Here is a 23,644-nt window from a genome sequence, read left to right on the forward strand (position 1 = left end):
CGGTATTTTCATTACTGTTCCACTGGGTGGGTGTTCATTAATTGTATTAGTAAAAAGGCTGATGAAAGTTACTTGATCCATTTGTACCACCAGTGGGAATGTGTTAGATACAAAGTGACTAAATTTAGCTTGCCAGTTCAGTAACATTTTAAATACGGCAACCCTGGAGTGACCCTGGGTGTCAGTCAGCAAGCAGCCACTCATCTTCTAACCCCAGCGGGCGGGGAAGAGATCTAGACCCTGGGGACCCCTGCCCGGTAACTCGCCCAGCGACCGGTACACAGGCATCAGCCACACTGGTCACAGAGGGGAGGAGGAAAGCCCTGGAACAGCCACACTCCAAGGAGGTCGCCACACGCTGTGGGACAATCCCGAGACCACTCGAGAGGCCGGGCCACAGCAGCCGTGCACCACACAGGCGTCGGGCCGAGGCATGCACGCTGCGCTGTCTTCATACACATGATCAATCTGAAAAGTTTCCACAAAAGGAAAGGACAGCCCTTTCTGAAGTCAAGCTACGAGTCACCATGGTTTTACTGTTCTCATGTTTGGAATGAAAATAAAAAACCCAAGCCTGTACTTGTTTAACAACATCTGTGGCTAAAACACGACGAATGGGGCTTACGTTAACTGTGGTTCCTACAGGCACAATGAAAAGCCAACAACATAAACCTGCATACACAGGGCAGCGCACTGCCCTGGCAGCGGGGACAGCAGGGGGCAGCGGGGGCACCCTTGCTCCCCAGCTGCTCTGCAGGGCTGGCCCCGCGCCCCAGGACTACACGCAGGCCAAGGCACTCTTGGGGACAGCACGGCCGGTGGTGCTACAGCCCACCTGGGCTGCTCACACAGCTGCCCGGCACCAAGGGAAAGCCTCAGGCTGCGCATGTGACCAGAGTCTACTCAGGGCTTCTGTGCTGAAGCCTACAGTTTCACCTCAAGTTTTAGGAGTAAGGAAAATGACAAACAGGAGGTGCCGTGTGACACCTGTCCCCCTGCCATCGCAGCCACCACACCTGAGCGACCAGCCTTCCTTGCTCCAGTCCTCTACTTCATGCCTGTCATCCACACAGAGGCTGAAGCAGGAGGGCTACTTCGAGTTTGCAGCCACCAATAGGCTACAGAGTGATTTCCAAGGCCACATGAACTATCCCTAGCGAGAACCAGTCCCCAAAAGCCAAGCTGGAGTGGCTGGCTCTTCCCACACCCAGCATCCCATCCCCCTAGCTCCCCACATCCCGCAGCTCCACCCCCGCCCAGCTTTCTGAGCTAAGTTTTACTGCTGATCACTTAAAGTCATTCACAAGGATTAACTCTTGTTACCAGAAAAGCAACACAGTCACTCATGCAAGTGGGAAGTGAGTTCTGCTTCCACTTCACAGTCCTTCTCGAGACCTCAAAGTGCCACCGAGGCTGCATTGCATTGTCTTTGCTAAAGCTTTTACACAGCTGGGCATCAAAAGACCGAGTTCAGTGACCACAAACGTGCCATATGACACCAATCCCACTAGGTATCTGCTGGGGACCAACACAGGGACAAAGGGGACACTTCTGGGCCCTGAACCTTTCCCTAAAGTGTGATCTGTGCTTTCTTCTAAGGCAGGAACCGAAAAGTGGTTTTTGTGAGAAAAACCGCCGCCACCACCACAACTCATTTGGGCCTACAGATGCTCAGCTGGTAACTAAAGTCAGAGCGACTGAGCTTGCCCTCCCTTCAGTACTGTGTCTGTTTCCCACATTAACTTTCAATCTTTGGGGTAGCTCCTGGGTCAGCTCTACCTGTACGCATGCCAATCACTCAGGGAGCATCTGTCCAACAGTGGCAACACAAGGCCCATTAGCTCTCATTTTTGTAACCTATCTCAATGCTTTCAAATCCTGGACATGAAGTAAGAGATGCTTTAACTACTGCCAGCTCCCAGGAGTCTCCAGTCACTCTGGGAATAAGAAGGAAACAATGCCCTGGGGAACAAGCTCACCCTTCTGCTGAGAGCTTCGCCCAGCCTCCTTCCAAGCCAGAACTGAGATCATCACCCCGAGCCGCCAGCTCGCAGGTCTCTTAGCTACTGCCTGGCTCCCTCGGTGCGGTGCCCCTCAGCCCCTGAAGCTCAGGCCCCTTCCAGGGCTTTCTTCCTAACTCTGGCTGTGCCTCACACTGACACGTTCTTAAATTCTTTTCCTGTGAGAACTAAGAGCCTACTGTGTGGGGCAAGTTAAGGTCCTCATTTCCACTTTGTGGAAGTTATCTACTGCAATACTTTATAAGAAAACTGAAAGGCTTGTATATGATTGTTCACAGCACGCTGTAACAGCTAAAACAGTAATGCAAATATCCAAGCATCAGCAGGCAAAGGACAAGCACCAGTGACGGAACCCGGCCCTACAGTGGAATCAGATCGGATAGTAGAAACGATTGCTGAGGAGACGGCTCAGTAGAATAAGTGCTTCCCTGGCAAGCTCAAGGGTCTGAGTTCAATCCCCGGTTCCCCCATGACCTCCCAACAACCACCTTAAGTAAAGGCCAGCTGGTGAAGGAGTGCCAGGAACAAAAGGCTCCAAACAGGAAGCCAGGAAGAATGGAGGGCAGGAGGGTGGAAGGAAGGGAAGGAGGGAAGGCGGAAGGGAGAGAGGGAGGGAGAGAGGGAGGGAGGGAGAGAAGGAGAGAGGGAGGGAGGCAGGCAGGGAGGCAGGGAGGCAGGGAGGCAGGGAGGCAGGGAGGCAGGGAGGCAGGGAGGCAGGGAGGGAGGGAGGGAGGGAGGGAGGCAGGCAGGCAGGCAGGCAGGCAGGCAGGCAGCAGGCTAGCCGACTGGCTTCTAAGGCTGCTTGTGGTAGTGGCTGCACAGTTCAGGACCTCCCCCAGGAACCACTGCTGTATGTTTAAAACAAATGAATTCTATCGTGTATGAATTATGCCTCAATGAAACTGCTAAGAACAAAGACCAAATATAAAGCCTGCTAAGTATAAATCTTGCCGAGTTAAGCTCGGTTCATTCACAGATGATGACGGGGTTCTGCACACACGCAGACCTGAGCAGAGATCCTCCAGCAGTGCTGAGTGTGCTCCAGAAAGCAGGCTTGCATTCCTGAGAGAGGCATATGTGTTGTCCTGCAGCAATCGCTGGGAGGCGAGAACATAACTGAAAAGCTTTGCCTGAAGGTACCAGAAGTGCTGGGTGGCACGTACCCTCCTGCTGCAAGCGTGGGCAACAGCAATAGAAACTCAGGGAAAGAAGGCCGCGAAGACCAGACTTTTCAAAATGAGCGCTCTTCCCCATTCTTCTAAGGATGATGAATAGGATTTGCGCTGCAAAGCTGTAAGGGTCACACACAAGGGAAGAAAAGCAGGGGCCATAAAAACAAACCTTGCGAGGCTGGAGGCAGGTTTATGTGAGAAGTCCTGAGGGTAGGCCGGTGTGTGGTGGGCCCCGCCAGGCCTGTGTATTAGAGTTAGGGATGTTTTGGGGGAAAAGGGAAGGGGATTGAGGACAGCCAGGCAGACACAGAGGCAGGGCTCGACTCGGTTTGGCTCAGTGGCACCAGTCCACAGAAGGGGGCACGCAGAATGGTTGGCTTGAGAAATGATGTGATAGCAATTCAAAAGAATTAGCTACTGCTGGTAGAAATGCTCCAAGCTACGAACAGCAAACCCGCTTCTCCTGGACATGCACACATCTATTTACCCTTTGACCCAGCAACCTTACTTCTAGGAATCTGTTCTCAAAATAAACTGACTCAAACTCTGAGAAACTGTAAACTTGGTCACTGTAGGAGACTAGAAATGAACCCCAACCCACAGCAAGGGACAGGAGATGGATCTCCAGCACATCCACTCAGTGGCTCGCCGTGCCCTCGGCAGAGGGGGACGGGCAGTGCCGACCACACCGAAGCCCCTGAGCTCGGGCGTTCTATGTGGGGAAGGTGGTCAGTGCTAACCTGGGAGGATAAACTGCAAATGGAACTGTCCACAGTGCAAGGAAGGACCCAGGGGAGGTGGGGCTGAGAGTGGGGTTCCACGTGCTCTCCCTGAGTGCTGGTAACGGGCCACAGAAGTTTCTTTTTTTTTTTTAAATTTTATTTTATTTGTGTGTGTGTGTGTGTGTGTGTGTGTGTGTGTGTGGCCAGCTCAGCCCACCAGGGGGCGGGGCTGGCTGGCATGTGGTGCTGGGGGATTGAACTGCGGTCCCTGTGCTTTGCTAAGCTTGTTCTAAGTAGGTGCTTTAGACCACTGAGCCATCTCACCAGCCCGCCACAGAAGTTTCTGCAGTGCTTTTCAACAAAGAAATTAGATTTTCAGTCTTATGACAGTTATTGCCAGTATCATTTATGCCCATAATACCTGGAAATTAAAGTAGTTCTAGAGTCTACTCACCAGGTCCTAAGTAGGAAGAGAATGTGCTAACAAGAGTATGCTCGGAGGCAGAGAGGGCCGTGGCCCTTGACACCTTTCTTGATTACAAAGGTGCAACACTGTAAATGCCATACCCACGGACAGACAGTACGTGCCTGCAGGGTCTCAGCCAGCTGTATGCTCTGCCTTAGGAACCACCTGGCAGCAACAGAGTCACAACTCAGAGTGCTCACTGGACATTCGTGAATGTGCTTACCCGCAATTCTTTATACCATTAAATTGAACACGTAATTTAAAAATTATGCCGAGACTAGGAGTGGTAGCGCGCATTTACAATCCCAGCACTTGGGAGTCTGAGAACAGGAGGATCACTCTGAGTCTGATCTGTGTACTGAGACCCTGTACTAAATACAAATAAATAAACAAAAGTTATGCCAGCAAATAAAAGATAAAGGGCCGGGGAGATGGCTCAGTAGAATAAGTGCTTCCCTGGCAAGCACAAGGGCCTGAGTTCAATCCCCGGTTCTGTCAAAAAATAAAATAAATAAATAAATACAAACAAATAAAAAATAAACTTGAGGCATTTCTAGGTAAATGGATGCATTTTGAGCCATACTTCCATAAAATAAATTGGATACACACGTTTAATATCATATTGTTTCTGTGTGAGAAACTAAAAGGGTAAATAAGGACTCTGCTGATAACAGATCCTAGGCAGGAGGAAGAACATACTCAGCTGGAAAGGGAGGCAGAGCAGGAAGGAGCAGGAGGAAGGAAGGGAAAAAGAAAAAAGAAACTACAAAGAATGGAGGGTCAGCCAGATAGCTCAGCAGACTAACGTGCCTGCTTGGGCAGGTGCAAAGACCAGGGTTCCATTCCCGGCCTGCTGTGCCAGCCCCACCCCTGGGGCAGTATGAGAGGCGACTGAGACTGGGCACAGTGGCACACACCTGTAATCCCAGTGCTTGGGAGGCTGAAAACAGGAGGCTCACTAGGAGTCCGATCTGTGTAGTAAGACCCTGTAGTCCCTGTACTAAATACATTAAAAAAAAAAAAAAAAAAAGAATGGAAACAAGCTCTTGTAAACATGGCAGGGAACAAGAGCTGAAGGGAGGAGAGAGGAATGGGAAAAGAAAGAATGAAGGTATAGGCATCACGTACAGGCACAAATTCCCTATGATGCACCTGATCACTGTGCTTACCTAAAAATACTGATTTAATTCTTAAAAAGTGTAACGTCAGCCAGGAGTGACAGCACATGTCTGCAATCCCAGCACTCAGGAGGCTGAAGCAGGAGGACTGCTGCCAGTCTGAAGCCTGCCTGGGCTACACAGCGAGTTCAAGGCCAGCCTACAGTACGTACAAAAACTCTGTCACCACAAAAACAAACCAAAACAAAACAAAAAGTATGCTGGCAAAGCTCAAGGGGCAAAGAGAGTTTAATAACATATGAGAAAGTTGGGATTATAAAAAGAAAGATAAAAATATGTGAACTTGACTATAGGGGAGACAAAAAGATTATTTATTTATTTAGCAGTACCTGGGATTGAACTCAGGACCCTGCCTTGCCAGGCAAGTGTTTATTCTACTGAACTATCTCCCAGGCCCTTAATTTTAGACATGTTGAAGTGATTTTTTACAACATGATAATGAAAATACCAGCTGGGCGAGGCGGTGCATGCCTGTTATCCTAGCACTCGGAGGGAGGGTGAGGCAGAGGGTCATTGTGAGTTTGAGACCAGCCTGGGCAGTTTAAAAATTCAACACTGTAAGCCAAAAGGGACTAAAATTATTGGCGTTAGCCTGGATAAAATCTTCCATGTGTAAAGAAAGAACAAAGAAAAGCACCAGAGCTTGTTCTCAGAGAACACAGGTCATGGAGAGAAAAAGGGAGAAGACACAACCAGGAAAACCTGCAAGCCACAGGCAGAGCCAGGCGCACGCAGTTGCCTGAGGTGAGTTCAACACTACCAAAGCCACAGACTCATCAAGGGAAAGGTCTGTTCTGAAAATGCGCTGAGCAGTCAGTGCGGGAGTCCGGGGGCCTTCAGGAGGGCAGCTCCAGGCTGAGGGTGTAGTTCAGTGCTAGGTCTCCTACATGGCCCTGGGCTCAGTGCTCCGGCCAGCGATCCATCAGCCTGCCAATCAATCGATCTAAATTCTTTTTTTTCCCCCCATAATTTTATTAAGAAACAAATAGCAATGAGACAGTTTCAAGCCAAATTGGTAGGACAGTTTCAATAATTAACACATTGCATACATTCTTCCTAGTGGTTAATTGCTGTACAAGATGTGGACATGATATCCTATTTACAAACACTATTAGAACAAATCCCTCTATTCATTTTGTTGGGCTTTTTTTGGGTGGAACCGGGGATTGAACTCAGGCTCGTTGTGCGCCTGCCAGGGAAGCGCTTATTCCACTGAGCCATCTCCCCCGCCTGCCAGGGAAGCGCTTATTCCACTGAGCCATCTCCCCGGCCCCAATCCCTCTAATTCGTTAAAAGAATGTAACTATATATCTATCAATCTAAAGTCTTTAAAAAAAAAAAAAAAAGGAAAGAAAGTGGGTATGGTAGCGCCTGCCTGTAGTTCCAGCACCTGGGAGACTGAGGGAAGGGGACTACTCAAGCTCAGCCTGGGCTACACAGGACACTGTCTCAAAAAAAAAAAGGGGGGGGAGCAGATCTACTGGCCTAGAAAGCAACAGAATAGAGTGGGAGATGGTGCACCCAACAATGGCAAGACACAGGGTCCTGCTGCAAACCCAAAGCACAGCGCCTGCCACCACGCTGCCCAGAACAGGCAGGCAGGAGCCTCCCGCCTTGACGTTCTAATGCTAGGCTGGAAGCACAGCTATAAATCTACAGACCAACTTGAGGAGCAACTGCGATGCTGCTTCAACTTCAAGAACTAACCATGCACGCATTAAGAAATAGTGCAACTTCTGCCAGGCATGGTGCAGCCCTCAGGAGGCGGAGGCAGGAAAGAGCAACACAAGATTAAGGCCAGCCCAAAGGACACAGCAAGACGCCATCTCGAACCAATAATGAAGAAGAGGAGGAGGCGGCGGCGGCAAGGAGATGACCTCTGCCGGCGCACTCCTCACACCTGAGTTACGCAACCCTGAAGTCCAAGTCTGGTACCAAGCTGCCACCCTGCACTCGGGCTGCAATCCCCCCTGCCTCAGACCACCACCCAGGAAGCGGCACCCAGGACCCGCACCGGTCACCACACAGAAGGGCAGGCGGATGCCACCAGAAGGCGCTGCGAGCCAGGCCATGCACGGTGCCGGCTTGGCTCCCTCCTCAGCTTGAAGCGATGCTGAAAACCTGAGTGGGCGGGTGTAGTGGTGCAGGCCTGCAGTCCCAGCACCCAGAGGCTGAGGTGGACTCCAGGAGTGTGCCCCGCCCGGGCCTTTTGACCGCTCTAGGTCTCAAAATACAAAATGCAAATCGGGCCTAGAGATGTCCAGCCCAGTGAGAAGGTCCCAGTTCAACCTCCAACAGAAAGGAAGGAAAGTAACAGAACATGGCAGACAAACCAAAACCAAGAATGCAGAGGCAAGGGAAGAAGAGATGCCGGCCAGAGTACAAAGCTTCTGGCCCAGGACACGAACGTGCTAGAGTGTGTGTGTGTGTGTGTGTGTGTGTGTGTGTGTGTGTGTGTGGTGGCGGCAGCTGTACATAGTATAAGGATGATGTACTGCGTACTTGAAGCCTGCTTTTTAAAAAGTGCCAACAGTACATTTTATAAGTTCTCACCATAAGGAAAGTATGAAAGGTGATGTTAATAAGCTTGAATTAACAATTTCACCATATAGTTTAAAACATGTTCGGAGCTGAGGATGTAGCTCAGCAGCATAAGCACCTGCCTGGCAAGTGCAAGGTCCCAAATTCGACTTCCAGTACAAAAAATGAACAAACAGGCCGGGGGAGACAGCCCAGTAGAATGAGCGCTTGCCGGGCAAGTGCAGGGTCCTGAGTTCAATCCCCAGTTCTGCAAAATAAATAAATAAATAAATAGATAGATATCAAATACCCAGACATGCCTCATTTTCTACCTTAGACAGAGCAGGTATCATTCCCCAAAGGACAACATTCTCCCTTACAAAAATAGGAGTGGTAGGAGCTGGGACTTGTTTACTTCACATGCGCTCAATCAGACAACAGTTAAAATCTACTGAATACAAGGACAATTTTCAGGATGCTGGACAATTATTCATTTAATACTTGGAAAACTTTCTTTAAAAATTAAGCTAGACTAGGCGTGGCGGTGCGCATCTGTAATCCCAGGGCGGGGAGGCTGAGACAAGAGGATCATTAGGGGCCTGCGCTGTATGGCGAGAGCCTGTACCAGACGAATACGTAACAGATTAAGAAACTAAGTTTTGATTTTTTGTTTTTGTTTTTCCTTTTGGGAACTAGGGATTGAACCTGGGACCTCTGCACTGAGATGTATCCCCCCTTTTTAGAACTTGATTTGGAAACCATCTTACACAGTCGCTGCGTCGCCCCAGGTGGCCTGAGCTCACCGGCCTCCGCCCTGGCCTCCCAGAGCTCCACGATTCTCGGGGAGCACCACGGCGCCTGCCTAGAGCTGCGTTTTGGTCTTTATACTACACTGATCAGACATACTAGTATTTTATAAGGTAGAAAACAGTAGTGAACAAAAGGCTAGTTTTTCCCTTATGTAATTCAAAATTAGGCTTGCTAATTATTTGCTGAGCCAGGGACTGAACTCAGGCCCTCGGGCTTGCCAGGGAAGAGCTTATTCTGCTGAGCCATCTCCCTGGTGCTTGCTAATTATTTGAATAACAAATGTTTTATTAAGTCAATTTTACCTTTATTCTTATTACTACAAAAACAGAAAATGTAGCAGTATCAACGACATTCTTTGCAAACAGAAATCCTGCTCCCTTAGATTTAATGAAAGTGGCCCTTCCACCCAGCCCTCAGAACCCCCAGCCTCAGCACTCTCCACAGTCACTACTCTGCACCAAGCACCTCCACACCATCTGGATGTTCTACAAAACCGGGGTGTGGGTGGTCTTCCTCCACATCATTTAGGGATACATTTGAATCTCAGGAGATACTTTAAAAAAGATCAGCCCAAAGCTCAGGTCATTTTGCATTTTCCAGAACAGTACTACTACTACTACTAGGAAGGCCCACAGATTATGCCAGACGTTTGAGAAGTATAATCACTAAACAAGTCATAAAAACTATCAAAATGATGGTTTCCTCAAAGAGACAAAACAAAGATGCACCACCACAGAAAGAGGAAGAGCAAATATGCTTCAAACTTCAGAGTTCTCTCTCTCCTGCATCAAAAGGTGATAGAGTAGCCAGACATGGCACACGCCTGCAATCCCAATCCTGTAATCCCTGCGTTCAAGAGGTGGAAGCAGGAGGATGGATGCAAGTTCCAGGCCAGCCTGGCCTATTCAGCAAGATGCTGTTTGAAAAACCTAATTAACTTTTTTAAGAAGTACAGCCTTGAAATAGGTAGACCTTCAAAGTTTTCCTAAAGGAATATGGTAGTCTGCTTCTTGTAATCAATCTTTGGTTCTTATAAATATATAAATATTCACACATGCCAATTTAATTCATTTCCAATTTTATAATTACAAGGAATATCAGATGTTATCAACGGAGCCCTCAGTTAAGAACCTGCTCATGCAAACGCAGTCAGGAGCAGGACATACTGAGGTTTGATCCCCAGCTCCACCTGCCTTACCAGACTTGCCCTTCAGGCACCCTGAGCCACCAAAAAAAAAAGATGTTATCAAGTATGGAATTTTTAAAGAATTTCTCAGGAAACCAGAAAGTTTTTGCTGTTAGACCTGGTACCTGGAGAAAAAAATAGAAGGTTCTCTTAAATCCTGAAAATGTTTTCACACTCAAAGCCTTAAAATTATTCAATTCAGAATTGAATTTTAATTTAGCTGACATCTGTATTTTTCCAGATTTAATTACATGACTTCAAAGATGCGCCAAGCATCACTTGTATGAAATGTTTTAGAAAACAAACACACGCAGAAACACCTAACCATGTCATAGCTAATGGAGGTGTTTTAGAGACTGAGCAGTTTGTCCAAATAAAATAGTCCAAACTGCTGAAAACTAAACTTCAGTTCCCAGCCTCACACACTGATGCTTCTTCCATGAACTACACTGCTCCTTTCATGTGTTTTATTTCCACGCATTTTCATCCCAGTTGGCGAGGAGAAATAGTATCATACTTGATCACACTCATCTACCTACACTACCTACTGCTTTTCAATGAGGGCTTTAATCATTACTGTGTTGGTCATGAAATCAATTTAGTAAATGGTAAATGAAACTGTAAAAAAAATGAAATACTAAAAAAAGCGCTGAGAAGACATAACAAGGCATTACAAGCTGAATATCCCTTAGCTGAAATGCTTGGCAACAAAAATAGGTAAGACTGCTTTTCAGATTTTGGAGTACTTACACATAAATAATGAGCTACCTTAGGGGGAAGGCTAGAGTCTAAACATGAAATACATTTATGCTCCATAAAGACCTTCCATAAAGTTTTTGGTTTTTGTTTTTAAATGTATTTGGTACAGGTCTCACTACACAGCTCAGACTCATAGTGATCCTCCTGCTTTCAGCCTCCTTTCAGCCTTTCAGCGCTGGGATTACAGGCGTGCGCCACCATGCCAGGAGTTAGTGGCCAGCTCAGTGCACCCGGGGGGCTGGGCCAGCATGTTATTTTGTGTAGGGGATCAAACCTCCATACAGATTTTGTGTAGTATTTTTAATACATGTTTCAACTATGACAAGTCACATGGAGTCAGGGCTAGAATCTTGAATTTGTCCTCAAAAAGTTTCAGATACTCATGGTTTCTGTGGTGAGTGAACCCAGCGCCTTTGAACTGATTTACATTCCAAGCCCTTTAAAAAACATTTTTTAAAAAAACTCTGAGCCAGGAGTTCAGTAAGGTGCAAAGGCTGGGCCTGACTTGGGATGCTCCTTCCTTGGCCTCCCACAGGCAGACACCACCACACCCAGCTAGATTTTAGGGTATTTAGAGTTTCGGATTTTCACTTTAGTGATGCTCAACCTGTACTACAGTTATGTTTGTGTGTGCTGCGTTATCCTGTAAAGCACATGCCTTACTACATACAGAAATGACTCAAGGGGTTCTAACTGCTATCACAGAGATACAAGGTGAAATCAAGAAATATGGGGGGGGGGCTGGTGAGATGGCTCAGTGGTCTAAAGCACCTACTTAGGAAAAGCTAAGCCAAGCAAAGCACAGGGACCACGGTTCAATCCTCCAGCACCACATGCCAGCCAGCCGCGCCCCCTGGTGGGCTGAGCTGGCCACACACACACACACACACACACACACACGAATAAAATTTAAAAAAAGAAAAAAAAAAGAAATATGGGGGGAGGGAATATGGGGAAGGGCTGGTGGGATTGCTCAGTAGACTAAGTACGTACTTAGGCAAGCACAGAGACTGGGGATGGGTGCCCGGCACCACAAGCTGCGCCAGTCCCACCCCTGGGCACGCTGAGCGGGCCACCAAGTCCCAGCTGCATCGTGAGACCCTGCCAAATACATTAAAAAATGGAGAAATTAATAGGGCTGTCACAGTTACCTGGATGTCCTGAACTAATTCAAGACATCTGTCTTGCACGGCCAAGTAGCACAGTGTGAGATCTAACGAATAAGGCGGATGGGGATGCCCCGGTGCTGCTAGGCTTCCTCTGCAGGCAGGCAGAGCTGGCCTACTTCCACCACACCTCACAAAGACACTCATGGAGGAGGACTCCTGGAGCTGACGCAGAACATGGCAAGAACGATGGGAAAGGTGCATCTAAAGCGAGAGGAAGACTGCAGGGGACCAGTGGCTACGTGTAATGGTGGTTTACTACAATAAATTTTAAAAATTTAAATAATCATCATTTTGATCACATTTTGTATTTGAAACGGATGCATACATGTACGTGGATGTCTCTGGGACTTCAAAATTCCAGCCCTACAACACACTAGCACTGTAAGTCTGGGCAGATTTCTTAACTTCTGTGTTTATATTTCATTATCTGTATTGGGGACAATAATACTATTTTTAAGCCAAAATGAAGCACACTCATGCTGCCCAAAAATGCCACAATGCCTTTGGTTGATGGATGAGACAGGGCAGTCGTCTCCTGTCAGCAGGAGAGGGGGAGGCTGTACCCGCTGGGGCGCGGCCCAGGCAGCTGAGAAACCTCACCTTTTCCTTGAACATCAGCCCATCTTAAAATTTGCACGCCCTGTATCTGGCTTGAATAGCACACTTCTAAGTGCCAGCTGCAAAGCTTCCTATCATCCCATCTTCTACCAGTCCGCCACGCCCTGAAGCTACTCTCCCAAGAGCACAGCTGTGGGCACAGAGACCCGCCATCCTCCTTGCCAGAGCGTTCAGAATGCAGGCTAACACCCCTGCCTGGCCCCCCACACACAGTGCTCCTTCGCCTATGGGCAGGGAATGGTCCACCTTCAGGCCATTGAGGGTGGGAGCTAGACATCCACTTCCTGCAAGAGGGAGGGAGCCCCACAGAGAAGGTGCGATTGTGTCACATGCCCTTAGTAGGCTACTCCTGTCCCTTCCCCTCCCAAGAAGCTGTGTGCACATCTGCTGCGAGGACCACGGCTGCAGATGCTGCGACTACTCCACAAACTCCACTTCTACTCAGTTCCACAGTGCAGTAGGTTCAGTTCAGACGTCCCTTGTGCACGGTAACCAGTCTGCCCACAGCGGGAGGGAGCTAGGCCTTGAAAATTATCCTGTAGTTGGCAGGTCTGGAAAACCAGCACATCACAGAGAAGGCACAGGCTAGTGACTGCCCTAGCAGGGTTGCATTAAAAAACAAAAACTTTCCATTTCTGGTCTTTGCACTAAGACAATTCAATCCTAAATTCCAAAATTCTGACTTGCAACTTTCTAGCTAAGTGAACATCTGAGCACAAGCCCCATTTCACTATGAAACTGGCTGAAGAGGACAGGCACGCCTCCAAGGCCGTGTACTTCGGAGCCTTCAGGGATCTGAAGACAAGTCCCCACTGTCCCTACCCTACAGAAGGCACTAAGAGGTGGGGGGCCTCTCAGGAAGGAAGCTGTGGGGCAGTACCTGACAGATCGACTCCTGAGCTCAGGAGGGGCTTCAGAGGAGGCTTTATGTATTTAGCTCTGCTTCTTACAACCTAACCTAGATCTACCACAAAGGAAAAAAATCTAGTAAACCCTGTACAGCCACTTTGCACAGGCTGGTTTTGAATCAGAAGCAAGCCCTCCAGCATTTTGGACTTGCTTGAGTTTTTTTTAACTTTTTCTTTTTTGAGACAAGGCCTCACTGTGAGCCTAGAGGATCCTCCTGCCTCGGCCTCCTGAGTGCTGGGATGACGGGTGTGTGCCACCATGCCGAGCTTGCTTGGTTTTACACTGGACTACTCAAACTCAAGATGGGCCTTTCCTCTTAGTTGCAAAACTTAATCTACTTCACAGCCTTCACAATTTGTTGTTACTGATCACCATAAAGGTGGCTGCTTTTTTTTCTATCTTTTTCAGTCAGTTTGCTGTGGAGAGATGGGGGGCCCTGTGCCCTATACTGCCAGACTGGCCCACACCCAAGAGGCCTCTAACTCCTGGATCCAACCTTCCACTTCAGCCTACCCAGGAGCTGGGAGCTACAGGAGCAGCCTGGCTGAGTCACAGGAACACAGGGCCGGACTCCAAAAGGGCCGAGAGAGCTCTCGCCAGTGAGGTTTATCCGAGGCATGATGACTGCTAACTGCAAAAGCACAAAGCCCCGCAGGATGAGAGCTCCCTGCCTGCTGCCACTACATATTCCAGTCCTTGCTGCTCAGCTCCGGGCTGGCGCAGGAGCACTGGGAAGAGGCTCAGGTCCTTGAATTCACATGCATCCTTCACTGGCTCAGGTTTCCTGAAGGAAAGCTGTCAAGCTCCTACTGCATGCAAGCAGCTTACTTTGAAAACCACCACCCATGTCTGTCTTAGTTCTTTTCTCTCATTGCTGGGACAAAATACCTGACACCCAAAATTAAGTAAAGAAAGGTCTATTGAGCTCAGTTTGTGGAGATTTCAGTCCATACTTAGTGGGCTCCAAGGCAGAGTGGCACGTGGCAGAGGGCAGCCATTCAAGATGGCAGAAAACAGCAAAGAACGAGAGCACAAGGGAGGAGCAGCGGCAGCAGGGGCAGAGGCAAAGAGCAAGCAAGCCTCTCCCCTTCTCTGTACTGCACCCAGGCTGTCTGCCCCAGGCTGGGTGCAGTACTCACACCCATAATTCCAGCATTGGATCATGAATCACAACGTCTAGAAGTCTGCCCCATGACTTCATAAGGCTTTGGGGGGACACGTAGGCATAAACCACAACAATGTCCCCAGCTAAAATCAGTTAATATTTTTAAAAAGGTAAAGAAGTGACATTAAAATTTTGAAATCCAGACTTTTCTCTCAGTCTTCATAGCACTAAGAACTCACAGCAGGCTGTATATGTGACACATGCCTAAGATGTCCCCACTCTAGAGGCTAAGGCAAGAGGATCACAAGTTCAAGACCAGCCTGGGCAATTTAGGGAGCGCCTCCTATCTCAAAATCCCCAGTACAGGGGGGAAGAAATCATGTCTAACAGACACATCAGAAAACTTGGATCACTATTAAATTTTCTAAACTGCAAAGTATTTGCTAGACACAGTGGCACACAGCTATGACCCCAGCACTGAGACTGAGGAGGACAACTACTTCAGGTTCAAGCCCAGCCTACAGGTTGGTTGCTTCATTACTGAAGCTTGATTTTATGACGTGAAATTATAACTCATTTGAAGAACCATCACCAAGAGATATACCCAGAACCAGCAACACCCAGCTAGTCTTAAATAGGGAGCACAGTGGGGCCAACCAAAAAGAAAAAGGCAAGTGCAGTGCGTACTCCAGGTGCTTAGGGGTCAAGTACTGTGCGCACCCCAGATGCTTAGGGGTCACACGCTGTTAGCTATCATCTGCAGGCGCCTGAGGACAAGCATGGATAACTGTGGCAAAGGCTGACAGGTGGGCGCAGAGACTAGGCCTGCAGACACCGCAGTCGGGAGCCACAACCAATCCTGGCCCCACAGGGAATGCTGAGCACACGGGATCAAGCAGAAAGGCACGGGTGCGAGACAAGATGACCTGGCACGTCACTGCGAACAAGACAACAGAATGCGCACAAAGCCACCACCAAGAACTAACACCAGCAAAACTGCTTGATCAACTGAGCCAGTCTTCTGCACACCCCGGCCCTCCCCGGCCCTCCCCTCCCCTCTGTGGGTCCCCTGTTGGTAGTGACCCACGCTCTACATCAAGCCCACGTCACTTTCATCAAGGTGTCAAGTAGACTGGAATTTCAGGACCATCTGGGGACTGATGTTATACATTCCTGTGCTGCACTTCAAGGTCTACTCTCAACTGGAACAAAGGCTCCTGTCCTATGCGGGGCACCTACAAGTGGCAGAAAGCTGAAGGCCAGCAGCTGAGGGCTCAGAACGTGCGCCCAGCAGGCCCTGGGCACATGCTAGCCTCGGTGCTGAGCACTAAACGCTCATACTACACATAACGTGGGGCTGCACACAGGGGACAGCAGAAGTCCCTTGGGATTTTTCTACCCTCTCCCTCTCAAGGACAGGCTCGGGGTTTGGAAGGAGAAAGGGCCCGGTCTGAGCGTCCCCCGGGGTTCCTCTCAGGCCAGGGCGTCTGCAAGGATTCCAAACCTCCTTTCTCGCAGCCACAGCTTCCTTCCATGCTCAGCAGGGCAGCTGCACTCCGACCCTGCTCCCCGCCTGACTTTCAGGCACATCCCACTAGAGCAGGCAGTGTGCCCCATGGTTCCCTTCTGTAAAGACACCCCAACATCTGGTGCACACAACTGCACGTCTATCTTCTTGTATTCTCTCAGTTTACCAAGCTATGGTGCAAACTATCAAACTAATTTATTTCCTCTGATTTTTAGCAAATTTATATTCCTAAACATAATGATATGAAGTTTAAACATTCAATTAAAATGTATCTACTGTCACCAGGAGTTTGTAATCTTTTACTATACATAGTTTTGTTTGTTTGTTTTGGGTTTTTTTTGCGGAACCAGGGATTGAACTCAAGCCCTTGCGCTTGCCAGAGAAGTGCTTATTCCACTGAGCCATCTCCCCAGCCCAAATATAGGGGTTTTTTTTTGTTTGGTTTTTTTGGCAGAACCGGGGATTGAACTCAGGCCCTTGCACTTGCCAGGGAAGTGCTTATTCCACTGAGCCATCTCCCCGGCCCGGTCACTAGGAGTTAAGAGGCCAGCTAAAAGAATAGAAAGGACTCAATAACATAAAAGAGGACACTAACACCCTGAAGGCACCTTACATTACCAACCTTGTGCTATAAAATAAATACAAAATATGAAAATAGACACGACTTTCAAGAGATTAAGACACGGGGAAGGGACCTTGAGTACTGAAAGGGCTGCACTATGAGAAGATTACAATATGATTAAAAAATGAGGATTACAGGGCTGAGGAGATAGTTCAGTGGTCTAAGCGCCTGCCTGGCAAGCACAAGGACCTGGGATCGGTCCGTGGTACTGTTTGCTGTGCCGGTCCTGTGCCGAGCCTGACACTGAAACCAGGCGGGGTGGCACACAACTGTAATCCCAGTGCTGGGGAGGCTGAAAACAGAAGGATCACTATGAGTCGAGCTGCATAGCGAGACCCTATACCAAATAAATCCTTTTAAAAAATGAGGATTGCATTATGAATGGGAAGGTGACACAGCAGAACCGGAGCACCCAGTGCAGGCCACACAGCGGCTCTGCGCCCCGTGCACACCTGGAAGGGAGCAGCTGGCAAAGCAAGTTCAAGTGACCGCACTAAACAAGCGTTCTCTTCAGCTGCTCATTTCTTAGGATTTGTGCCCCCAGGGTGTAGCTGGGGGCGTGTGCGCTTGCCTAGCAGGTACAAGGTCCTGGGAACAGCTACTTTCGCTTAATTCAATAAGAAGAAAGATTTGTACTAATAGTGTTTGGACAGGATATCCTGCCTTCTTCTTGTACTATGGATAACCACTAAGAAAATAACAATGTACAAAGTATTAATTATTGAAACTGTCCTATTAATCAGCTTTGAAACTGTCTCACTGATACTTGTTTCTCAATATAAAAAAAAAACAAAAAAAAACCTCCCTGGGATCAATGCCCAGCACTGCCAAAACCATTTAGTATCCTAAATATGCACTGTAGAAATCAAAGAAAAAACAAAAACAAAACCAAACCCAAGGACCCTCAGAAATAAACTAAAGTAACCCTGATTCTACTATACAAAGATGATCAATCACATTTTAGTTCATCACCTTTTCTACAAATGCACACACTGAGCCAGCCTGACAGCTCAGCGAACTAAAGCGCCTGGGTCCTAATCCCAGGCCAGGCCAGCCCCAGGTGCGCCGAGGGGGCGCCTGCAAGAGCAGGCTGGGGGGGCTGAATCCAGGAGGGTCACTACAAGTGTGATCTGTGCAGTGAGACCCTGCAGACCCTGCACAAACGCACAAAAATATATCTTACACATTGTTCATATTGTTTCAGTGTCTTAGCCAGATCATACTACTCATTAAATACCATATTAAGGAAAATCAAAAATTTATCTAAACAACATTCAAATAACTGCCACAAACTAAAATAGCCTCAACTAAAAACAAGTGTACACAACAGGGGGGATTAGGCAGTAGCACAGCCCAGGCTAATTTGTAATCTACTAAGTACTTTTGGCATCTTCTTAAAATCCTTAGAGCAGATTAGCTATCTTTCATAGTTTTGTTACATATTTTGCTCATGAAAAATCATATTAAATTACACTTTCTAGCAATGAGTGGGCTCATTTCTCTATATTCATTACAGAAATAGTTTACTTTTTAATCTATACCAAAAATTGGAAGTATATCAGAAATTTGCATTTCTGGGAATACTGCTAGTGAAGTTACATTTTTTTCATGTTTCCTGCTCCTTGTATAAATCAGTTTGCCTACCTTTTCCTATGGAGGCTTTTTATTGTTTTAAAAGCCATTTTTTATAGCATAAAAAGCAAATCTGCTTGTAACTTACAGTATTTTCTTCAGTTTGCCATTTGTCTTCTAGCTCCGTGTATAGGATTTTAATTTTTTTTAGTTCATTTATTTATTTGGTACAGGATCTCGCTACACAGATCTCTCTCCAGCCCTGTGTATAGGATTTTACATGTAAATTTTTTTCTGAAGCAACCAAACAAATCCACAAGAGCACCTAAGTTCCCCGCTGCCCTAAAGTTAGAACCATGTGACTATCTTAAATACTCGGACCAGCATACGTGGCCTTCACATGTATTTTCAACAGCCACACCCATCTTATGAATCTGTTTTCTTTACTGACACAAAAGTGCAGCTTGTCAGATGTGAACACTCTTAAATGGTTTTACAAATTTCTGCAAGGCTAATGAGTCATAACATCACACCCCATTTAACAATAGCCCCAAAGTTGCAGAGCTGTTCTTGTCTATGCCATCAGTGCCTAATTACTCTCTTTCCATGTTTACTGACAGAGAAGAATAAGCCCATTCTTGGTAGTCAGTCGAGTTCTGCATGACCAATTCTGTAGTAACTGTCAGATACCAATTCCCAAGGCATTTCATGTTAACCTCTCCTGGTCTGAATCACTCAGGTGGCGTGCTGGGGTTAAAAGCTGAAGCGCTGGGATGACTCTGTCTCGCTCTAGCTTGGGCTTCCTACCTTGCCAGCCCTGCCAACAATCTGAGAGAAGCACAGCTTCTGTGTTCTATGAGAAGAGCTCATGGGAGGCACCCACACTTCACAGAGCTCTGTAAAGATGGGGGACAGAGGGTACACGAACCTGAGGTGAGCTGTGTGCTAGGACCCGGGGCCAGAGTGTCCTGCACACTCCCTGTCCTTCAGGTCAGCGGAGCACAGAAACCAAGGACACTCAGAAGGCTGGGCAGCACGAGTGTGCTCCGGAGCAGTGTAGCCCGGGAGTCTACAAGACTCCTCACCCAGAGGACAACAGCACCAGTTTCCTAGACACAGCGACACCTGAGCTGCCAGAGGTAGGCAGGGGAAACCGAGAAGAGGCCGGCAAGTTTGCAACCATGCTGAAAGAGGGGATGGAAGCCAGGGAGGGCAGAACCATGCTTACCCGCTCCAAGCTTCCAAAGCAAACGTTAAATGACTACCAAACTTCACTGAGACAGGGTCTCACTATGAAGTTCAGGCTGGGTTCAAACTTGCAGTGACCCTTCGGCCTCAGTCTTCTGAGGGCCGGTTAGAGCTTGCACCATCAAAGTTGAATTTTAAAACCCTGTTTACAAAACATCAATGTGTAGCCAGGGGTTGGTGCCCACCTGGAGCCCTAGCACTTGGAAGGCAGAAGCTGGATAATCAGCCCGGGCTACACAGTGGGGTACTCTGAAAATACAAAAACAATCAAACACCCAGGAATATGCTATGATCCATATGGTAGTTTTTCCCACTCTGTGCTCATTCATATTAAAGTTATGACATGCCCGTGGAATCTACACACTGAGGCCTAAACAGATCTTAACACGCACCCTCCTGCCTGAACCACCAGGGGTACATCCATGACCGTGCCACCTGACGGTACCGTGCATACTGCCTGATACGACAGTCCACGGGTGGCTCAGAGCTGCCTGGCAGATACACACAAATCACCGCCCCTTCATCAATGTGTTAAGCAGGATGAGTTAAAAACTGTCTCATTTTACAAATAAAGAGCTACAAGCCCAGAAAAGTTAATGAAGCTTCAATCAGACTATGTGTCACAAAAGCAAAATGTCCTCAATCTAAGCAAAAGTTCCTCAGTTTTTTGAGAAGCTACAAAACATACCTGTGAGAGCCGTCCAAATAGCTCATCTGATTAAAGTGCCTGCTTAGGCAGATGCAGTGGATAGGATTCGATCCCTGGCGTGCCCTGACGGGCCCTGCTGAGGCACAGACTGAGACTGGGTGTGGTGGCATATGCCTGTAGTCCCACCTCTTGGGAGGCTGAACACAGGTGGATCGCTATGAGTCCAATCTACGTAGTGAGACCCTACAGACCCTGTACTAAAATTAAAAAAAAAAGTGAATAAAAAAATTTAAGTCACAAAATGTTATGATAAATGTTTGTAGTGCATACAATCATAAAAGTCCTTAGTAACAATCAACTTAGATTTTTTTTTCCAAATTTAATTTATATAATGCTCACATCTTTGTTTTGAAGCACAAGAAGCACACTTTACTGATACTGATAAACTACTACCTGATTTTTAAAAGGCAAGGTGAACTGGCCCTTAGATAAACGGCTAACACCTTCCCAGAAGACGTATGTCACATTGGTCTTCACAGAACTACCTACAGTGACTCTGCTGCTAAGGATATAGAAAGGTCTCATTTTGGAATCCGTAGGGGACAAAAGTGAAAACTGGAAGAAATGCAAACACAAAGACCTACATGCATGCCAGGGATTGAACCCGGCGGGTGCACTCTGCCTAAGCAGGTGCTTTAGTCCATTGAGCTATCTGGCTAGCCCTCAGGGACCTTCATTTTTTTAAAGGTGAAGAATGGCAAATGACAGCTCTTCGATGGAAGGTATACTCATTCTAATTTAATGTTTCAAGACAAGCAGAAGTCATACCAACTCCACCCCAGGGCACACCAAAAAAGCAGACTGCTGTGGCTCTGAGAGAGACTTCTTTCCTCCTTGATCCTGTCCCACCTGGGCTGGTGTGGAGAGAAGAACCTCACTGTCAAACGGCTGCACCTCAAAGGCAAAGCAGTGATCCTAGGGGTGGGGAGGAATTTCGTTTGAAAATAAACACATACACACACACACACACACACACACACACACACACGAAGTTTAAAAGTCTTCTTCCAATTAGTTTTGTTTTCTTGACACTTTCTTGGATTTCCACAGCTCAAGAAAATCTGAGTATTCTCCTGTTAGGGCCCTGTACCTAGACGGTAGGGGGAAGGAGTGTGTCATAAAAGCATGAAAAAGATGACAAGCTAGGTGAGGGAGGCTGAGGCAGGAGGATCCCTGTGACTTAAGAGGCCAGCCTGGGTTACACAGTGAACTCAAGGCTAGCTTGAACTACACAGTGAAACCTTGTCTCCAAAAAAGAAAAAGAAAAAAACAAGACAAATTTTACTTACAACATGCACATAATTTAGTAATAATAATAATCTTAATCATAAACTTGCACTCTTAATCTTTTTTTTTTTTTTTTTCCCAGTACCAGGGATTGAACTCAGGACCTTGCACTTGCCAGGCAAGCACTTATTCCACTCAGCTATCTCCCAGGCCCCAATCAATTTAGGTATAGTGCTTATATTTCCTTTTTTTTTCCTTTTGGTACCGCAGATCCAACTCAGGACTTTGTGCTTGCTAGGCAGGCACTTTTCTGCTGAGCTATCTCCCCGGCCCCAATGGTTATATATAACCAAAATCAGGGCAAGTGATCAAGCGCTGGGGTTAAGTTAGAATTATTCCACAAAATCCATTCCTTCCAACCATAACTGAGGTATCACAATGACCAAGTTCTATGTTACTCTGGGGATAGAAAAAATTAAAAACATCCCCATCCTCCATGGATTCAGTCTGGAACCTATGGGAAACAAGGCTGCGCTGCGATTCAACACTGAAAGTACTGGAAGGCAGCGGTGGGTACGGAGCATGGGGGCCTGCGTCACGCCACAGCAGCAGGAAGGGCAGCCAGGCTCCAAGGCCCTGAGCACGCATTCTCAGGGAAGGAAGGTGGATTTCATAAACTGGTGGAAAGCCCTGGCTGGGTATGGTTACATGCCTGTAATCCCAGATACTTGAGATGCTAAGACAGGAGGCTCAGAAGTTCCAGGCCAGCCTGGACAACCTACTCTCTCTCTGTCTCAAAATAAAAGGTCTGCGGATACATCTCAGTGGTAGAGTGCTTTTGTAGCAGACAAGACACCCTGGGTCCTACACAGACCAAACCAAAACCAGAGGATTTGGGGTTTTTGTAAACTAATTTTTAAAGATGATGGCAATGAGAAAAATGTTTAACCTTTTTAGAAAGCAATTCAGCCATTCCTCTTAAGCTGAATGCAGACTCTCCTAAAACCTCCAAAAATGGGCATAATAGAGTTAAAAGCAAGGCAGTCTTGTGTTTGCAGACTACAGAATTTGAAACACAATACAACTATTTCACTGGAAAGCAGCGAACACCATTTAAAAGTGAGCTTTCTGACAGTACTTAACCTTTTAAAATTATAACCTAATTTTTAACACAGGGGCTGTTTTTCACTTTTTCAACATCCTCTATCTAGTATATAAAATACATAAACTTCACAGAATCCAGTACTTTCTGGAGTACTCCCCCAAATGAAGTGCTAAACTTAAGAACGCATACATTCGAATCTGCAGGGCATCGTTAAGCTTTGGGTCCTGGAACCTCGTGGCTTAGAGTAAAAACGAACTTAGTTCCCCTTGCACCACCCTGCTAAGCACGTATCAAAAACCATGTGACCATTACTCCCCTTAACTTTTGACTATTTGAATGCAACTGCAGCAAAGAGTAATCGGCCACAGCTAATACAGTATACTTCTAAGTTGTCTGAGATCAAGTCTTTTCGCTCCTATTCATCCACAGAGGCAGAGGCAGAGGCAGAGGCAGGGGGGGTGGCCTTCAATGTGGGGCTTAATCTCAAGGAATGTGCCTAAGCACCAGGGTCTTTAATTCAGTCTACACTACACCACCCTGCACAGGTGACAGAAACAGAGGGCTTGCGGGCCACAAGGCCTCAGGAACCGGGACGCGCGACCCCCCGGCAAAGGGACCCCGACTCCCTGCAGCCTGGCCGGGCGCCCAGTTACCTCCGGGGTCGGGACGCGCGCTCCCGCGGGGCCGAGCATGCGCCGACGCCGTGGCGCAGGGCCCAGGCCGGCGCGAGCGCTGGCGGGCGCCGGGAGTCCGGTCCAGTGCGGACCCCGCACCCGCATCCCTGCCCGCTCCCCACCTGACCCGGTCCCCAAAAGAACGGCCCGGAAGGACGACTGTGACCCCTGCACCGGCGCAACAATGCGAGCGGGAAGCGCGAACGCCACGGACCGGAAAGCCGGAGGAGCGCTCGCGCCCCGGGCTCCCGCAGAGCACGCGTCCGGCGGCAGAAAGCGACCCCCGGGCCCCGCGCGCCGGGCCGGCCGGGGGTGAGGAGCGGC

At 47.8% G+C, this 23,644-nt stretch overlaps 1 protein-coding gene across 1 annotated transcript in view; it reads right to left on the reverse strand.

Moving 5' to 3' along the window:
* The window catches only part of Cul1 (cullin 1), a 78,590-nt gene that overhangs the window by 53,966 nt on the left and 980 nt on the right, over nucleotides 1–23,644 (reverse strand). The gene's annotated exons all lie outside the window — the stretch shown is intronic.

The sequence above is a fragment of the Octodon degus genome, unplaced genomic scaffold, assembly GCF_000260255.1.
Source record: "Octodon degus isolate 3935 unplaced genomic scaffold, OctDeg1.0 scaffold00027, whole genome shotgun sequence".
NCBI classification, from domain to species: domain Eukaryota; kingdom Metazoa; phylum Chordata; class Mammalia; order Rodentia; family Octodontidae; genus Octodon; species Octodon degus.